The sequence below is a fragment of the Hipposideros armiger genome, unplaced genomic scaffold, assembly GCF_001890085.2.
Source record: "Hipposideros armiger isolate ML-2016 unplaced genomic scaffold, ASM189008v1 scaffold_77, whole genome shotgun sequence".
NCBI classification, from domain to species: Eukaryota; Metazoa; Chordata; class Mammalia; order Chiroptera; family Hipposideridae; genus Hipposideros; species Hipposideros armiger.
In genome coordinates this window covers 239,363-255,738 of record NW_017731427.1, presented here as the reverse complement: position 1 = coordinate 255,738, position 16,376 = coordinate 239,363, and the positions used below count along the sequence as shown (strand labels likewise).

The 16,376-nt window shown below is 52.9% G+C and overlaps 1 protein-coding gene across 1 annotated transcript in view; it reads left to right on the top strand.

Moving 5' to 3' along the window:
• The first annotated feature begins 31 nt into the window (after nt 1-31).
• The window catches only part of KCNG2 (potassium voltage-gated channel modifier subfamily G member 2), a 27,372-nt gene continuing 11,027 nt past the window's right edge, over nt 32-16,376 (top strand). The window contains exons 1-2 of the mRNA XM_019643340.1: nt 32-95; nt 13,697-13,788. The gene's annotated coding sequence lies outside the window, so the exon portion shown is untranslated. The remainder of the gene's footprint in view (nt 96-13,696; nt 13,789-16,376) is intronic.

The following is a 16,376-nucleotide window of genomic DNA, read 5'->3' as shown; positions in this document are numbered from 1 at the left end:
CGCTCCGTGCGCCTTCGCCGAAGTCCCGGCGGCCGCGGCGGGAGCCCGGTTCCTGCGCCGCCCCGTCTGTCCTCGTCGGAGCCGCCGGAGCCCAGGTGCGAGCAGGGACGCGGGGGCCGAGCGGCGTCCGCTCCCGGGGCGGGGGCGGGGGCGCCCGAGTGGGCACAGGGCTCCCCGGGCGCACGCCCTGGCTGGGTCGGTGTGCGCTCCCGGCTCGCGCGCGGAGGGGGCGGGACGTGGGCGAGTTCTCGGCGCCCCGGTCCCTTTCCTCGCCCCGTCCTGCTGCCCCTGGGTGGCGAGGCGGCCGCCGCCCGCTCGGATATACACGCGCACACACGGACACGGACACACACTCGCGCGCACACACCGTGCACAAGCACACTCCCACGCGCACACTCCCACGCGCGCCCACGCGCGCGCGCACCCGGCCTGCTTTCTCCGGCCTGGGCGCCAAGCCGGGCGAGGACCTGAGTGGGGAGAGGGGGCCCTGCTCCCGCAGCCGCGAATTCTGCAAACTCGGAGCCCGACCTGCCGGACCCGGGCAGAGGGCCTCCCCACCCGCCGCGCTGGCCCGCCAAGCCCGGTGCAGCGCTGGGGGCGCGGCGAGCAGACCGGGGTCCGGACAGTGGCACTGGAGGCCAGGAGGGTGAGCGCCGAGGAGGCCCTGGGCATCCGCGTGCGGATGGCGGGGGTGTCGGGCAGGGCGAGCTGGCTTCTCTCTGCGCCCCTGAAACTCCCCCAAGCCCGCGAGTCCCCTGGACCCGGCGACCCCGCGGCGTCTGTTTGACCGCACGTGTTTGCGCTCCAGCGGTGTCGGAGTGACGGCGGAGCCCCCTCCGTGTCGGATTCGGTTTCTGGTTTTGGCTCTTGGAGCAGGGCTGCGGTTGGTCGGTCGTGGGCTGTGACTCCCTTTGTCACCTCGTCGTCACCTCTTCCAAAACCAGCCCAGAGCTCGGCTTGGGCTGGATGGATTTGACTCGGCCTTCACAGTTCCCGGAAGTCCATCTCCCTCCCCTGGTCCCTGGAGTGTGTCACAGGTGGGGGGTTGAAGCAGGTGTTGTAAGATGGGTTTTGGCTCTGTTGGTGCATGGAGGTGACTCGCTGGGAAGCGGTCTCTCAGGAGCCCCAAGTGCCCTGGCTGGCTCACTTCTTGGCCCTGCTCAGACCAGCTGCTGAAAGGGGGGTGAGGTGGGTGAGCTCCCCAAGGCCATCCTGTCTGCCAGGCTGTGGAGGCACAGCGCAGCAAGTCGGGAGAGGGTTCCGTGTGCTGAGAAGTGCAGCCCGGGTTCTACAGACCCCAGACAGGTTCACGCAGAAGAAAGCGTGCCCCCCTCCAGGCCGCACAGACGGACCGCTGGCTGCCAAGTGTTCACTTCGTTCCTGCTTCCCACTTGGTGGGATGGGGCTGCTCTGACTTCCCTCAGACGGTGAATTTGGGGGCACTGTGCCACATTTGGGGGTGCATTCTGCTTGACTGTGGGTCCGGGGTGCAGACCAGCCACACACACACTGAGGATTATACAGCGTTGCCAAGACTATTAATTATATCTGTACCTCAACTGGGGACACGTTAAGAGAACAACTTTCAGATTCTTTCTGAGGCCAGTGCCAAATAGTGTTCTGATCTCTTTCCTCTTCGATTTATATATTTCACTGTGCAGCGGGTTTTTTTATACCTTGAGATTTCCATAATTTAAGAAAAAAACTTGGGTGTTTTTGTCGGCATGGGAAAAAAAGGAGGGAAGCGACTTCTTCGTTGTTGCAGAGCGGAAGGCTGTGCAGTTTTTCTTCTCAGTGCCTGCACTGCCAGATGCTCCGAAAATATGTGCTGCTGGGCTAATTGAGTTATAATGAAGAGTTTGCTACCCAGCGTCCGGCTGCAACTGTGTTATCGTCATTACAGGTGTGTGTGCCGTAACTAACAGGTTGGGCAGAAACATAGGGTGGCAGGGAATGACAAAAGGCTGGGTTTGCCCTGGCGAAGGCGGGGGGTTCAGGCATCTCCGGGGGCTGGCAGCCGGCCCCCGCCCTCCTCCTGGCCCACGGTTCGGCTGCTCTTCCCGGGAGGCGCCTCTTACTCAGGCACCGGGAGGGCAGGGCCGGCTGAGGGGTGTTTGGAGTGGGAGCGCGTTCTGCTTCGGTAGTGTGCGGATATGTGGGGGTGGGAGTGAAGGGGAGCAGATGGGGCAGCCAGGATGTGTGGGTGCTGGGGGTCGGATGAGCCAGGAGGGGGCGCCCGGGGACCTGTGAGATGGGGGGAAGGCAGGGTGTCTAAGGAGGGTGGCATGTGTGTCTGACTCTGGGCGCCTGAGTACTGAGTACTGATGGGCAGTTTCATGAGGAAAAGGGACAATTTAGGGCTGAAGTCATGGAGCCCCCCACTGTCTGTGAGGCCACTCACTGTCTGACTGAAGAGAGGTGTCATCAGGAAGCCGAGGGACCTGGGCTCAGGGGGGCCGCCGCGTAGTGTGGGGAGCCAGCTGACTGCCAGCCCACACACCAAGGGGCAGCTTGCAGAGCTTGTCAGGGACGTGGCCCTCGGCCCCACCGCTGCTGGAATGGAACCTGCCCTTGAACAAGGAACTGACCTGCATGGCACAGTCTGAGGGGGACTCGGCCACACGGGCGTCGAGGAGGCACGGGCGCGTCTGTGGTGCCGCCCCGCCCTTTCCAGGCCAGCTGAAGCGGAGGATGGGGCGGCCCTTTGGTGCTGACGTGCTGCCCTCACCTGTGGGCCTGAACCCATCCCTGGGCTCCGCTTTCCCAGCTGGTCTGCTTGTAAGAAAACTTTGGGAAGCAACCGAACCAAATGTCCAGTCGAAACAGATCTCTGCAAGGGTCCACTCAGAGCCACGGCAAAGCTCAGCCTCTCCATGTGACAGGTGACGTCAGACTGACCAGCAGTGTACAAACTGCTTACTGGAGCTCCGCTGTTCACACGCCCGCAGAGCCAGTGGGTAAGGGCAGGTGCCCCGACGGCTGTGAGACGAGCAAACCCCATTAACTCCCATCTTCCTATCCTATCCTATGTCTGACGAGAAGGCAGGACGGACCGACGTCCTATTCCTCTGACTTTCAGAGGAAAGACATGTCAAAACAGGAGGTCAGGATTACAGTCAGTCTAAATGAAAACACCCAGTATTTGAATTTGATTGTGTTTAGAAAAAGACTAATTGAAATGTAATGTATAAATGCTACAGAACCTTTACTGTTGCTTTATTAAATCAGTGAAGCTAAGACCCTCTGACAATTCACAGAGCAAAGCTGCGGCCGCAGCCCCTCCGCCCAGCTGCCCCCGGGGTCTCCTGTGCTTTGTCCTCCACCTCCCAGGCCCCACAGGGTGGCTGGAAATCGGGCATCTCTTGATTAGGGGATCCGTCCCCTTGCCTCGCTGCCGCACCCTCCAGGCCACACCGGTGCTGTCCCAGGACAAGCCAGCTAGGTGAGGAAGGCAGACGAGAGCCGGTGTGGCCTGAGCCAGGTGGCGGTTCCCAGAATTACTGGCCTTCCGTAGTATTTTTAACCTCCTCAGATATTTAAACGGTGGGTTTAAATCCTAGAGTAGCCTCGGGTGCTGTTGGGCTCTTGACAACCAAAGCCTGGAACTGAGGGCCCAGCAGAGCCTCAAACCCCAGGCTAATGGAGACATTGCGGACGTTTTTACTGAGCTCTGGCTTACAGAGACACATTTACTTCCCTGAAGGATTCGGGCTGGTGCAAAGGCTGTGTGGCCTTAGGTCCCTGACCCGCCCTTACTGGCCTCGGGGCGGGTGTGGGCAGGCGCCGGGCCTGCCTCCAGCTGGGTGTCCCCGGGCCCCTCTGCACCTGAAGTCAGTGCCCGGGGCTGACTGGGGCTCCCGATGGCAGGGCGCTAGCCAGGTCCTAGTGGGTTGGTGGGTCTGGGGGAGCCTCCTCACTGGGAAGGCGGGCTGTGCGTGGCTCTCTGCAGTGAGATAGAGAACAGAAAAGGGCAGCATTTCGCACACCACGGCCGTAGCTTGGTGTGTGCTGGATTACCACGTAAAATGTATTCCTTACTGTGGGCTCAGAATAACGCAAAGACCCCACCCAGCCTAGGCCTTCACTCTCCTTTGCTCTGTGCTCAGGTGAGTGGGTTTAGAAATTTCCAGAAACAGTTGGGAAGCTGAGGGGGCACAGTTCACGGAGGAGGACCAACCCCTGGCCCTGCAGGGCCCAGCGGGCACCTGGCAGGCGCCCCATCCCACGGTCTTCCTCCCCCAGCCCAGGTGCGATGCCCCCATGTACCCTCTGGGCAGAGTCGGCCTGACTGCCCAGCAGAGTCTGACCGTCTCCCTGAAATGACAGTGACCAAACCCGTGTGCATAACAGCCAGGGAGGGGGTGCCCTTCCTGGTTTGTGTCTTTCCTTTCGGTGGGGGTGAGGGGCTCCCGTGTGTGTACAATAACAAGAGGACAGCAGTGACAAGTTTTACATCTGTGTGTTTTATTTAATTACATAGCAGTGAATGCACTGGAGTGCAATGCGTCAGTGAACTGAAATACGTTAAAAATGAACGCCTATCATGCCGATCAGCCGTTGAGTGACAGGAGGGAGCAGGCTTCCGTCAGCCTGTGGTGCAGGCTCTGGCGCTCGGATGCAGCCACAGCCCTGTCCCCAGCCCTTCCCGCAGCACTCCACACGGCTCCACCTGCATTTTGCTGGTTCACAGCTACTTTGAGAAAATGACATTTTCTGACTGTGAACAAATTTCTTTGATTTTTTTCTGCCCAAAAGAAAAAAAAAGACATCTTTTAGAAGAGGAAAGATAGGAAATAGATATCATTGGCTTCTTTAATACTCACCAAATTAGAAATAGAAAATTCTAGTCTCAGGAAATGCAGACGTGTGGGAGCTGGCGGGCAACACTCAGGGTAAATAACTTAGATGTTAGTGTTATCTCTGGGAATCGTGACGTGTTGTTTTTCTAAGAAGCCGCAATGTTGGTGGGCTTCCTGGGGGCTTGTCGCTGCCCGGGAAGCACGGGGCTCCTGCTGGCCGGGGCTGAGGACAGCCCCAAGTGTCCCAGCGGGGTTGGCAGATGACACCCTGTTACATGAACTGTGAGGAGATTGTGTCACACCAAGGGAATGTGACATCGAAAAGAGATCGCCGAGCCCGAGAGACAAGTGGAAAGATAATTCACCGTGTTTCCAGATACAACAAATGCGATTTTAGCCTCCTCTCACTGCTATTCCTCCTTATAAAAGTACATTTTATCATCGGAGACCTGGAAATACAGATTGAAGAGAAGCATGCGTGTTGAAAAGTCTTGCGTAACGCCAGTCTCCAGAGGTAATGGCTCCTGATACACCCGGACAGCTCCTCTGTCTCGCTCAGTGTTGCTGTGAGACACCCCACGTGTCACACACGGCTCACTCGGCACTTCCATGCCCACCCTCCCTGGCCAACCGCACGGCACAAACCTAAACCCTTCCCTTCGTAAGTCTTTCCGAACCTGTTTCACTGTTGAATTCCCACGGAAGGGAGAAAAGAGGACGACGTTGGAAATGGAATCTGAGGATGCTGCCTGCCTGACATGGTGCCCCCCACACAGCGCAGCGCCCCGCCCCCCCACCCCTGCCCTGTGCACCGGCCACTTCAGCCACCAGGAGCCCCCGCCTCAGCCGCTGTCTAGCCAGTGTCAGAATTTGCCACCCATGTAAAATTACGCACAAAACGCCAAAATCAGCCATGGTTGGTGGTGGAACTAGAGGTATTTTTCCTTTTATTTTATTGTACTGTCCAATTTTGCATTTCCCCATGGGTTAGTTTTATGGCTGAAACCTTATTTTTTATGAGACGAACATCTAAGGCTCACTTAGGCAAATTAATGGAGAGGAGAAAAATGTCAAAACATGTCCTTCTGAAGCCTACACAGGACAATGTAGGGAAGTGTCACATCCACCCGGGAAGCCCCTCCCGCATTTTCCTGGCCGACCCGGTCTCTGTAGACCCAGCAGCTGGCCAGTCTCATGTGGTGCTTATAATGTGTCTTGGAATTGCCCTGTTCGGGTTCATCTTGTGTGGGACTCTCTGTGCTTCCTGGGCTTGTATGTCTATTTTCTTCACCGGGTTAGGGAAGGTTTTAGTCATTATTTCTTCAAATAGGTTCTCAATCTCTTGCTCTCTCTCTTTCGTCTGGTTCCCCTATGGTAAGAATGTTGTTACACTTGATGTTGTTGTCCCAGAGGTCTCTTAAACTATCCTTGTTTTTTAAAATTATTTTTTTCTTTTGCTGTTCCAATTGGGTATTTTCTGCTACCTTGTCTTCTAAATCGCTGATTCGGTCCTCTGCTTCATCTAGTCTGCTGGCGATTCCTTCTAGGCATTCTTCATTTCAATTATTGTATTCTTCATTTCTGACTGGCTCCTTTTTATGGTTTCTATGTCTTTTTTTAATGCTTGCTATCTGTTTGTTGAAGTTCTCACTAAGTTCCTTGAGCAGCCTTATAACCAGTGTTTTAAAGTCTGTCTCTGGTCAGTTGCTTGCCTCCATTTCATTTAGGTTTTTTTCTGGAGTTTTCTCCTGTTCTTTTATTGGGGCTGTACGTCTTTGTTTCCTCATTTTGGCTGCCTCCCTGTGTTTGTTTCTATGTATTTGGTAGATCTGCAATGTCTCAAAGTCTTTCTGGGTGGCCTTATGTAGTAGGTGCCTTTTGGGGCCCTGGCACAGTCTCCTTGGTCACCTGCTCCAGGAGTGTCCCTTGTGTGGGTTGTGTGTGCCCTCCTGTTATAGTTGAGCCTTGATTGCTGTTGGCACATCAGAGTGGGATTGACCCTCAGGCTGATTGGTTATGGCGTTTGGCCATGTCCACAGCTTGCAGGCTGCTGTGCAGGGGGCTTACCCCGCTGAGTGGGATTCACCCCAGCGGGCTCTGGTGCCTGTTGAGACTGCCCTTTGTGTGTGCTGCTTGTGTGGCTAATTGGGCAGTGCTCTGCTGTGGTCTGAAGCCATCCTCCAAGTATGTTGGTTCTGGGGCTTCTTGGGATGAGTTCTGGTACAGGCCCAGGTCACCCAATGCCTATGACCAGCAAGGGGCTACCTGGTAGGAACTGCAGAGCGATTTGCATGTGTTCCATGCCTGTGCTAAACCTGGAGGCATGTGGGAGAGGCCACACTGGGAACTGAGGACGGCTGCCACCAGTACTGCGTTTGGAGTAGCTCCCCAAAAAGCCAGGATGCCTGGAGGCCTGCTACCACCTGCCAGCTCCTGTAAGGTTCAGCTACTGATAACACCTCCTGCTATACACAAATTAGGTAAGAGAGGGTTTCAGGGAGTCACGAGTGAAAGGAGTTGTGGTCACTGGGTTCATGTAGATTCTGGTTTGGTGCCAGTGCTGAGCCTGGAGCGACTCAGCAGAAGTCTCAGAGCGCAGCGAGGCAGTCACTGCCCGCCTGGGGTCTGCTGGACTCTGATGATAGTTTTCCCATAAAGGGTGCAGTGCGGGCAGGGCTGGCTGCTCCAGACAAAGGGCATCTGGGCTGGGAGAGTTGGGTGGGCGGGACCCAGTAAGTCAGCAGGACGGAGCCAGAGCTCGCTGACCAATCAGATTCAGAGTTGGCCGGAAGTGCGGGGGCGGGCTCAACGCAGGGCCAATGGCGCCGCCTGGCGGCTGCACAGGGAAGCACAGCTGCCTTCCAGCCCTCGCCCGCAGCCGCGCCACTCAGTCGGCTGCTCGTGTGTCTCCGAGGCCCCCCCAAGCCTCTGTCCCTCCTCTGGGCTGGGCAGGCTGGCGTGGAGCTGGGGTCCCTCGCTTCCTTTTGCGGGGGGAGCAGGGGCGGGGAGACATCCACTGCCGCGACATCCCCCCAGTCCTCGGCCGCCGCACACGGTGTGGGGTTCGCTGCCGCCCCTCCGACCCGGCTCCCCGTGGCTTCTTTATATTTGTAGTTACAGGACGTCGGTTCAGCCGGACTTCCGCCGGTTCTCCAGGCTCATGGTTCTGCGGTTCGGGTGTAACGTGCTTGTGCTCGGCCGAGGCTGCACGCGGGACCTGCTCCGCCACGCGGGTCCCGCGCCTCCCGTGGGCGAGGTTTTCGCTGGTGAGCGTGTCCTTCCGCGCGCGCAGGCCCGGCTGTAACGAAGTCCGATGGATCTGTCGTTTCTCTTGCTGGGTTCGCTTGTGGTGTCCTGTTTAAGAATTGCCACATGGAAGGCTGTGAAGACCTGACCCTGTTTTTTCTAGGAGTTTGATAGTTTTAGCTCTTACGCTTAGGTCACTGATCCATTTTGAGTTAAGCTTTTATCTGTGGTTCTCCCTTCTCACGTGGCTGTTCGTTTCCCCAGCGCCGTTTGTTGGCAGGACTGTCCTTTCCACGCTGGGCCTGGGCGCCCTTGTCGAAACGCACCTGATCGTAGATGCGAGGCGCTCTCGTCCACTCCGTGCATCGCTCGTCCAGCCGTGTGCCCGCCCAGGCTCTGGAGGACTGTAGCTTGTAGTGTTTGGAAATTGGGGCCTCCAACTCTGCTCTTCTTTTCCAAGGTTGTTTTGGCTGTTCAGCGTCCCTGATGTTCCATATGAATCTCAGAATGTGTTTTTCCATTTCTGCAAAAAAAAGCCTGTTAGAATGTTGACAGGTTATCCTGGAAGTGGGCGGAACATTCTGCTAGGTTTTGCCTGTGAGGAAACCCCAGCACTAATATTTGGGGGAGAGGGTGGGAAGGCTTCAGTAAGACTTGTCAGATTTAGACTCAAGGTGCTTTTCATTTCAGTGCCCCAGGGTTTAAGCAGAAAAAGTTAGGGTTTTGAAAACTTTTTATTTGAACTATTTCAGACTTCGAGGAAAGCTGCACAGTTAGCCCTGAGTTTCCCGTGCCCCCCACCCAGCTGCCTCTCATGATAACGTCTCACCTGGGCCTTGTCGCTGGTCCTGCACACGAGCCGGGCTAACGCCCTCACTCGCGAGTCTTCATTTCCCACTGACGTTTGTGACGCAGGGCTGTGTTCAGCATCCACACCGCTCTGAGTTTGCGTTTCTCCTTCATCTCCTGCCACCTGTGACAGATCTCCAGCTTTTCTTTGCCCCTTAAAATGACACTTTAGAAGAAGTTGCGCGCAGCCTGCGAGAACTGACCGACAACGCACCTTCTGTGCGCCCCTTTTTTTGTCTGTGGCCTTTCAGCGTGCCATCAGATGCTGTTTCCTCAGCGGCTAAGGCAGGTTCTTTTCCCACGCCTTTGGTGAGGTTCTTACTTATCGGTCGTACGTCCAGGTTCATGTGCTACTGGTTGTCATCCTGTTTGGGTTTTGGGGTTTTTTTCGCATGTGAGGGGATGTGGAGCACATGGTGGTGCTGCAGGTCACAGCCACACAAAAGGGACTCAGAGGCGGTCATCTGCTGCTCCGTCCACCCTTCCACGCCTTTCCTACCACCCCGTTGGGGATCAGTCTCTGTCGTCCGTGGTTTATCCTTCCGGAATGTCTCCTGCACGATGTGGCAGACACCTGCAGGTTTTTATACACCTGCTGTCTTGCCCACAGTGTTGCATCCTTGACGTCGTCTCTGGAAGCTGGCTTCTCCTTCTAACCATGTCCTGGAAACCACTCCGTATGCACATCTTCCCCATTCTTCTTGTTGCAGCTGCAGGGACTCCGGTTTTGGTAGTCCGTGCTTCCGGGGAAATTCTCCATTTCACCAAGGTTTTCAGATTAATTTCATGGAAGACTTCAAACTATATCTTATGATTTTTTTTTAATTCCTCTGTTTCAAAAGTTAAATGTCTTTAATATAATCATGTGGTTAAAAAAAAAAGGAAAAGGAAAAAATGCGAGTGGCTGAAAAATATCATCATCCTAGAATTGTATGCCTATTGTTTGCAAAGCAACACATTACAGAGTATTGTTTACCGGGTTTTCAAAGGTTAGCTGATTAATGTGTGATACAAAAATATCTCTTCTGTCCATCTGTGCTGTTGGTTAGAGAGCTGCCCATCGTGAAAAGGCTTTATTGCTTGAGAATTATAGGAGCAGGCTTACTGACCAAGAGGCTTCGACCAACTCCCTGAGTGCTGGCTGACATCAATTTGACTTATAGAGCTAATTCTCAGGATATTAAATGTCAATAAAGATTTAACACAAAGGTCGATTTATTATACTGTCATTTGATGAGACTGCAGTCTCATCATATAAAAAAACTATACGATGTGATTTCTCCCTCTAAAATGAGAATAGTTTTATTCCTTTTTCTAGTTACTAAAATCACTTGTATTTTTTGTTTTCAAAAAAGCATAAGAGAAAAACATAATGAAGAAAACAGAAATCACCTAAAGTTCCACTGCCCACACCTGTGTACTGTCAACCTGTTGATGACTTCCCTTCCAGAAGTTTCTTTATGCATCTGCCCACCGAGGGAAATGGTGTGCACACCATCACACCGTCTGTGCTGTTCTGTAACCTGAAGAGACGTCTGCAGAAAACAGCACAGGCCCTGCAGGAGAAGTCGTAGGTTTTGAGTACAGCGTCAGGATGTGGGTTTCTGTCCCCAGGGTCTGCACCAAGCCTGGTGTTGGGTTCAGGAGCGTCCAGGGTTGTGTCTGTAGGCAGACGGGGAGAGAGTGTCTGCGGCATGAGGGCCTCACAAGCAGGTAGCTGCCGAGACTTAGACAGAAGCCTTACTTCTGCAGAAAGGCGGCAGCACCAGGCCTCCTGGCGGTACATGGCTCCCTTGGTGAGGCAGTTCTGTACAAACCAGGCTGCCCTTGGGCTTCTCAGAGAAATCTGGCCTGCAAGGCACAGTGGCATTCTGTTGTTTGTCCCACATCGCTCCGCTGACAGCAGTGTGATAAATGTGACAATTGTCATGCAGTTCGTCACAGAAAGTTACATTATGTGCAGCCCATTCTGTCCCGCTTGGGTACTTGTTTAATAATATTGATTTAAAAAGAAAAGACCAATTAAGGGTTGTCACAGTTGAAAAGTGAGAATTCAGTATCTGGAACATTTGCTTTTCTGAACATTTCTAGTCAAGTAACTGAGATGTGCTATTTGGTGCCTGCCAGGAAGCCAGCCTGCTCTTTCTGGGGTCAGAGGGAACCTGCTGGTCTTTTATGGGGACACAATGGACGTCTCAGGCCCCCTTAAGGGACCATTCTGGGGACCCTCACTTGAGGCTCAGAGAATCCTGGGGGTCATGGAGCCGGGGAGTGGGAGAGTCTAGCGGCTGCGCCAGAGTCCCCCTTCCCTCCGTGCATCCCAGCCACCTCGTGGGCGCCAGGACACTGGGGCACACAGGGGCGCCCTCCCTCCACCCCCTGCATGGCAGGCAGAGGGCAGGAGGGGTAACTCCTGGAATCCACAAGAATTTCAAACCAAGTGTCCTTGATGCTGCCCTGCAATGCGGGTGGCTCTGTGTGAACACATCTGTGTGGGTGGCGTTCAGGGCCAGGCTGGGCCAGAGTTGGCTTCTTGGCAGGGAAGTCGTCCAGGCCCAGTGAGGGCTCAGGCTCCACCAGCGGGGCAGGGGTGGGGACTCGGTAGTTTAGGACAGCAGCCCTCAAACTTCTCAGTCATATGACTATTGAGGCCATAAGAAGTGTTGTTATGTGTGTTCTATGTACAGACGTCACCTGTTAGAAATTGATGGGGGCGGGACAGCCGCTTAGAGCCCTGGCCTTCACACGCTGAGGGCCCATCCACTGTCCCCAAGACCATAAGAGAGGAGAGGAGAGAAGAGACATTCAGGATGGATTTGGAATGGCTGGAAGGAAAGACCGAACTCCCAGGAGTGTTAACTCTCCGTCTGGAATCACGTCTCCCAAAACTGCTGGACTGGCACCACCAGTAAACAGATGGGTGACGCCAACACCCAAAGCCACAGCCACAGCTGGGAACACTTTGCTGTCGTGGGTGGATGGAATCTCTCGTCTCTGAGCTCCAGAAGCAAAAATACTCATGTAAATACTACTTCAGAGAAAAAATGGTTTACGGAACATTTGCAAACAAATGTACTAATTATAATTCTTTTACCTATACACTGAAACAGATCTAGTACTATAATTGTACTAGAATGTAATCTCCATAAATATCTTAGGCACACAGGCACAGAGATGTACTTATATCTATCTGAGGATGTGCGTGTTGAGATTGTACAGACTCGACCCAATTGTGGGTGAGGAGACCCAGGGTGACCTTGGGAGGACTGGATGTGAGGAGACCCAGGGTGACCCTGACAGAATTGGATGTGAGGAGACCCAGGGTGACCCTGAGAGGATTGGATGTGAGGGGACCCAGGGTGACCCTGAGAGGATTGGATCTAACAATGTTGACCTGAGAAGACTATTGTGTTTTTTTGTAAATGTAGACTAAATATTCTAAAATTTATTTGGATGGGAAGGTAAGTTCTGGAATGAGTAAAACTGTTCTGAAAAGAAGAAAAACGTGGGTGAAATCAGTCCACCTGATTTCGTGACTTGTCTTTAGCTATAGTTATTAAGACTGTGTAATATTGGTGGATATATATTTACATAAGTCAATGGGATAGAATAGAAAACCCAGAAACAGATGCATACGAACATGCCCAAATTATTTTTGACAAACTTTTAATGAAGGAAAAACACTCTTTTCAACATATGGTGCTGGAACAATTAGACATCCATTGGCCAAAAAAGTGAACCTTGAACCTAAGTCCCACAATTTCCACAAAAATTAAGTCAACATGAATTCAGGGACTTAAATAAAAAACTATAAATATTAGAAAAAGAATCATAGAAAATCTTTGGGATGTGGTACTAAGCAAATTATACTTGACACCAAAAGCACAGTCAATAAAAGAAGAAATGATAAATTGGACTTTATAAAAAGTAAAAACATTTGCTTCACTGAGCATTTACCCCAGAGGAAAGAAAAACCTTTATGGAAATGTTTATAACAGCGCTGTCCATAATACCCAAGTCCTGGGAACAAACCAGCCATCCTTCAACTTGTGAACGGTTCAGCAAACTGTGGCACATCCATCCCATGAGAGAGCCCTTGGAGCAGACTGTCGGTGCAGCAGCAACCTGGATGTATCTCCAGAGAATTACGCCAAGTGAAAAAAATCCAGTCCTAAAAGGTTACATAACCGCATGTGTCCATTTCCATACCGTGCTTGGAATGACAGAAGTATAGAGATGGAGCCCAGATTAGTAGTTTTAGACAGCAGTGCGTCTGGATGCCAGTGTGGCATCCTGGCTGTGAGATGGGGCTGCAGTTTGCGTGATGCTGCAGTTGGGGAGCTGTGTAAGGGGCACATGGAAGCTATGCAGTCTCAAAATTAGAAGTTTAGTTTATATGCAGCTCTGCTGTATACACCTTGCTTTGTGTATAAGAGTTATTAGTTACCAAATTTTTATGTGTCATAGATTTGGAGATTATGTGGTTCTCATAAATCATAACTGAAAAAAGTCATCAATTTCTGTCACCAACACAGCTAAAAATAGATCTAATTAGCAAGTTTTCGGTTCTGATCATATACACACTTTAGAAGCCTTTTGTAATTTGTAACTTTGACATATAGAAAATAAATCTATTTCAAAACAAAATGATTGAACACATATGAGTTTAACAATCCGAAAGAAATTATAGAAATAATCCTAATAGTTCTTATCTTTATTTTAAGATTGTGAAAACCTCCTAAAGAATCATGTTGTTTTTAAAATTAGTTATTTACCTTGGGCTCTTGGCTTTCGCCCCATAGGTGATTTTTATTGTAATTCCTGTGAAGTTTGTCTTGGGAGGACAGTAAGAATTGCAAACAAGTGCAGCAGCCTTCTTATCGTCAGGACGTGGGTACGTCTTTATTTTTAACCTCTCAGCCGCATTCAGTGCTAGTGGGTTGGTTGAGAGAAGCTTGTCTTATTGAGACCACGTTTTCCGTACTGTCACATGTCCTGCTTCACGTGTTTGTTCTTGAGAACCTGTAGTCATGTCAGAGGGTAAGTGCTTTGACTGCGAAGCAAAGCGGTCAGGCCAGGAGCAGGCTGGAGTGCGGAGTCACCTTTGAGAAGTGCGGGCACAGTTCCCTCTCACCACACACCAACACTTTTGGCCCCAGGATGGCTGATGGTGAGGGGCGGTGAGCAAATAGGTAAACAGGTGTCACCAAAGTTACGAAAACACATGAAGGAAAACGGAGGCAAGGAACCACTTGTCAGAGCCTGTGGCTGCTGGATGAATGACCCTACCACCTCTATCGTGGGGAACATTTGGCACCCTAGAGCAGCTGGCTTTTAAGCTGAGGGCAAACCACTCTGAGCTTCCTCCTCGCTGTGACACCCCCCTTTTGGTGGCAGCCTGCTAGCCTCCCATGTATCTTGGGGCGACTGGCCCCCCAACAGCCGTGTGATGCCTACCAGCCTCTAAATTGAAATCTAGATTTTTGTCACGCCTTTCCCTCCATGGCTTCTTTAATGAGTGTTTACTCAGCGAGACGGATGCGTTTGAGCAGGTCTGCCCTCAGCACACTGACGTTTGGGTTGGTGACTCTGAGGTGGGCGTCCTGGGCCCTGTAGGTGCCGGCAGCACACTGACCTCCACCCACTCAATGCCAGGAGCCCCCAGTCGTGACGAGCGGTGTCCCCTGCGGCAGGGAGGGGGCAGTGGACCCCGGTGGAGAGCCCTGGTCTGAAAGCCCCCCCCCCCGAGCTCTCTCCTCGAGGATGCTGGCCACGTTTCCTGGAGCAGTTTGCCTGATGCCCTGGCAGCACCCAGGCACACCCACAGACGCACCTCGAGTCAGCACTGTCGGTGCTGCACTCACAGAAACTTGGGGCGATTAAATTCAGAACAGTACAAGAGACGGTATCCCGGTGACTTGTTTTTATCACGTGTACCAGAAAGCCCTCCCGTGTTCACACCCAGACGCAGGAAATCCCGCACTTGCCGCAGGCTCCTGGACGGCCGCTTGGAACGCTGTGGCTTTGGGGACGGTGTGGCCGTCATGCACATCGTGGTCCGGGTGCAGACAGCGCAGTACAAATGGAATTGTGTCCGCGATGTCGCGTAAGCCACATTTACTTTAAACTGCTTGAGGCGTTCTAGAGCCATTTAATGGATTTGCGAGTATTCAGCCAGATTTATGCAAAATAGTCATTGTTTTCCTAGGACCGTATTACTTTTTTGAGGGGGGTGGGATAGGGCAGGAGGAATCCTGGGCAAATAGCCAGCCTGGGCTGGGGCTGGAATTGGGGTTAAAGTCGCCTGGGCTCCCTAATGACATTCCTTCACGTAAGCGTCCTCCCTTCTCAGGAGGGCGGTGCCCCCGAAGAGAGCAGTGTTGTTACATCTAGTAACGGTGCCCCCTGAACGCTTGTCCCCAGGAGCATCTTGCATTCAAGTTCATCTTTGTTCTGCGTCTGTGAAACCAGCAAATGTCCAGCAGGATGCTTGCTGCCAGGGTGTGTGGAGCCACGCATGAGAGATTTAGACTATAATTAATGAGGAAAGGGACATGTCTCCAAGAAGCTGAGCTGACACTCCCCCAACAGCATCAGAGGAGAAAGCACTGAGAGCCCGATTTCTAGGCGCTCTTTGGGGGCCCAGACAGCTCCTTTCTCAGGGAAGGTGGGGCTTAGGTTTTCCCACATGGGCGAAAGCCCCATCCCTCCTGGGGTTGCTGTCATCCACATTTCACGCCCATCAGGGGCCCCTGCCAGACGTGGACTACGGAAGGTCACAGCTGGACCTCCATCGCACCACTGGGGACCAGACAGGAGGAGGCCAGTGGCTTCTCCACGGTCCTCAGCCACTCTGTGGCAGAGCCATTAAACACGGGCCTGACCCCAGCGGGAGCTCCGCCTGGCCCACGGTGGTGCGGGCTCAGGCTCTGCCACCAAACCACAGGATGCGTGTGGCTTCTTCTGGGGAACGACATGGGCCATGTTCCTGGGTACCTGTGTCACTTCATACAGTTCAATCCCAACGCTGCCTACGTGCCAGGCCATGGGTGACGGGAGGGGAGACTGAGCCTCATTCATCGTCTCCTTTGTCCTTCAGCAAATGTTTCCCGACCACACACTCTGTGCCAGGGACTGTGTTGGGGTGTTTGGGACATGTCAGAGGACGAAACCCAGCAGCATGGCCTCGTGGAGTTTATATTCTAGCAGGAGCAGATAGCAAATAAAAAACAGAAGTAGAAATGAGTCAATTAGTCCTTTAGGAGGAGAAAAGTGCTATGGGAAAAAAAAAAAAAAAGAGAAAACCCAGCTAGGTAAAAGGGTCAGGAGGACACAGGTGTGGGTTTTTGTATAAAGTGAGTGACAGGTGAGTCTCAGTGAGACTCAATAAGAACTGCAGGGGTGAGGGCAGCACGGGGTGGGTGTGGGGGGGTGCTGGGACGGGGGACAGCCGGAGCTATAGGGAGGCTGAGGGAGGAGCAG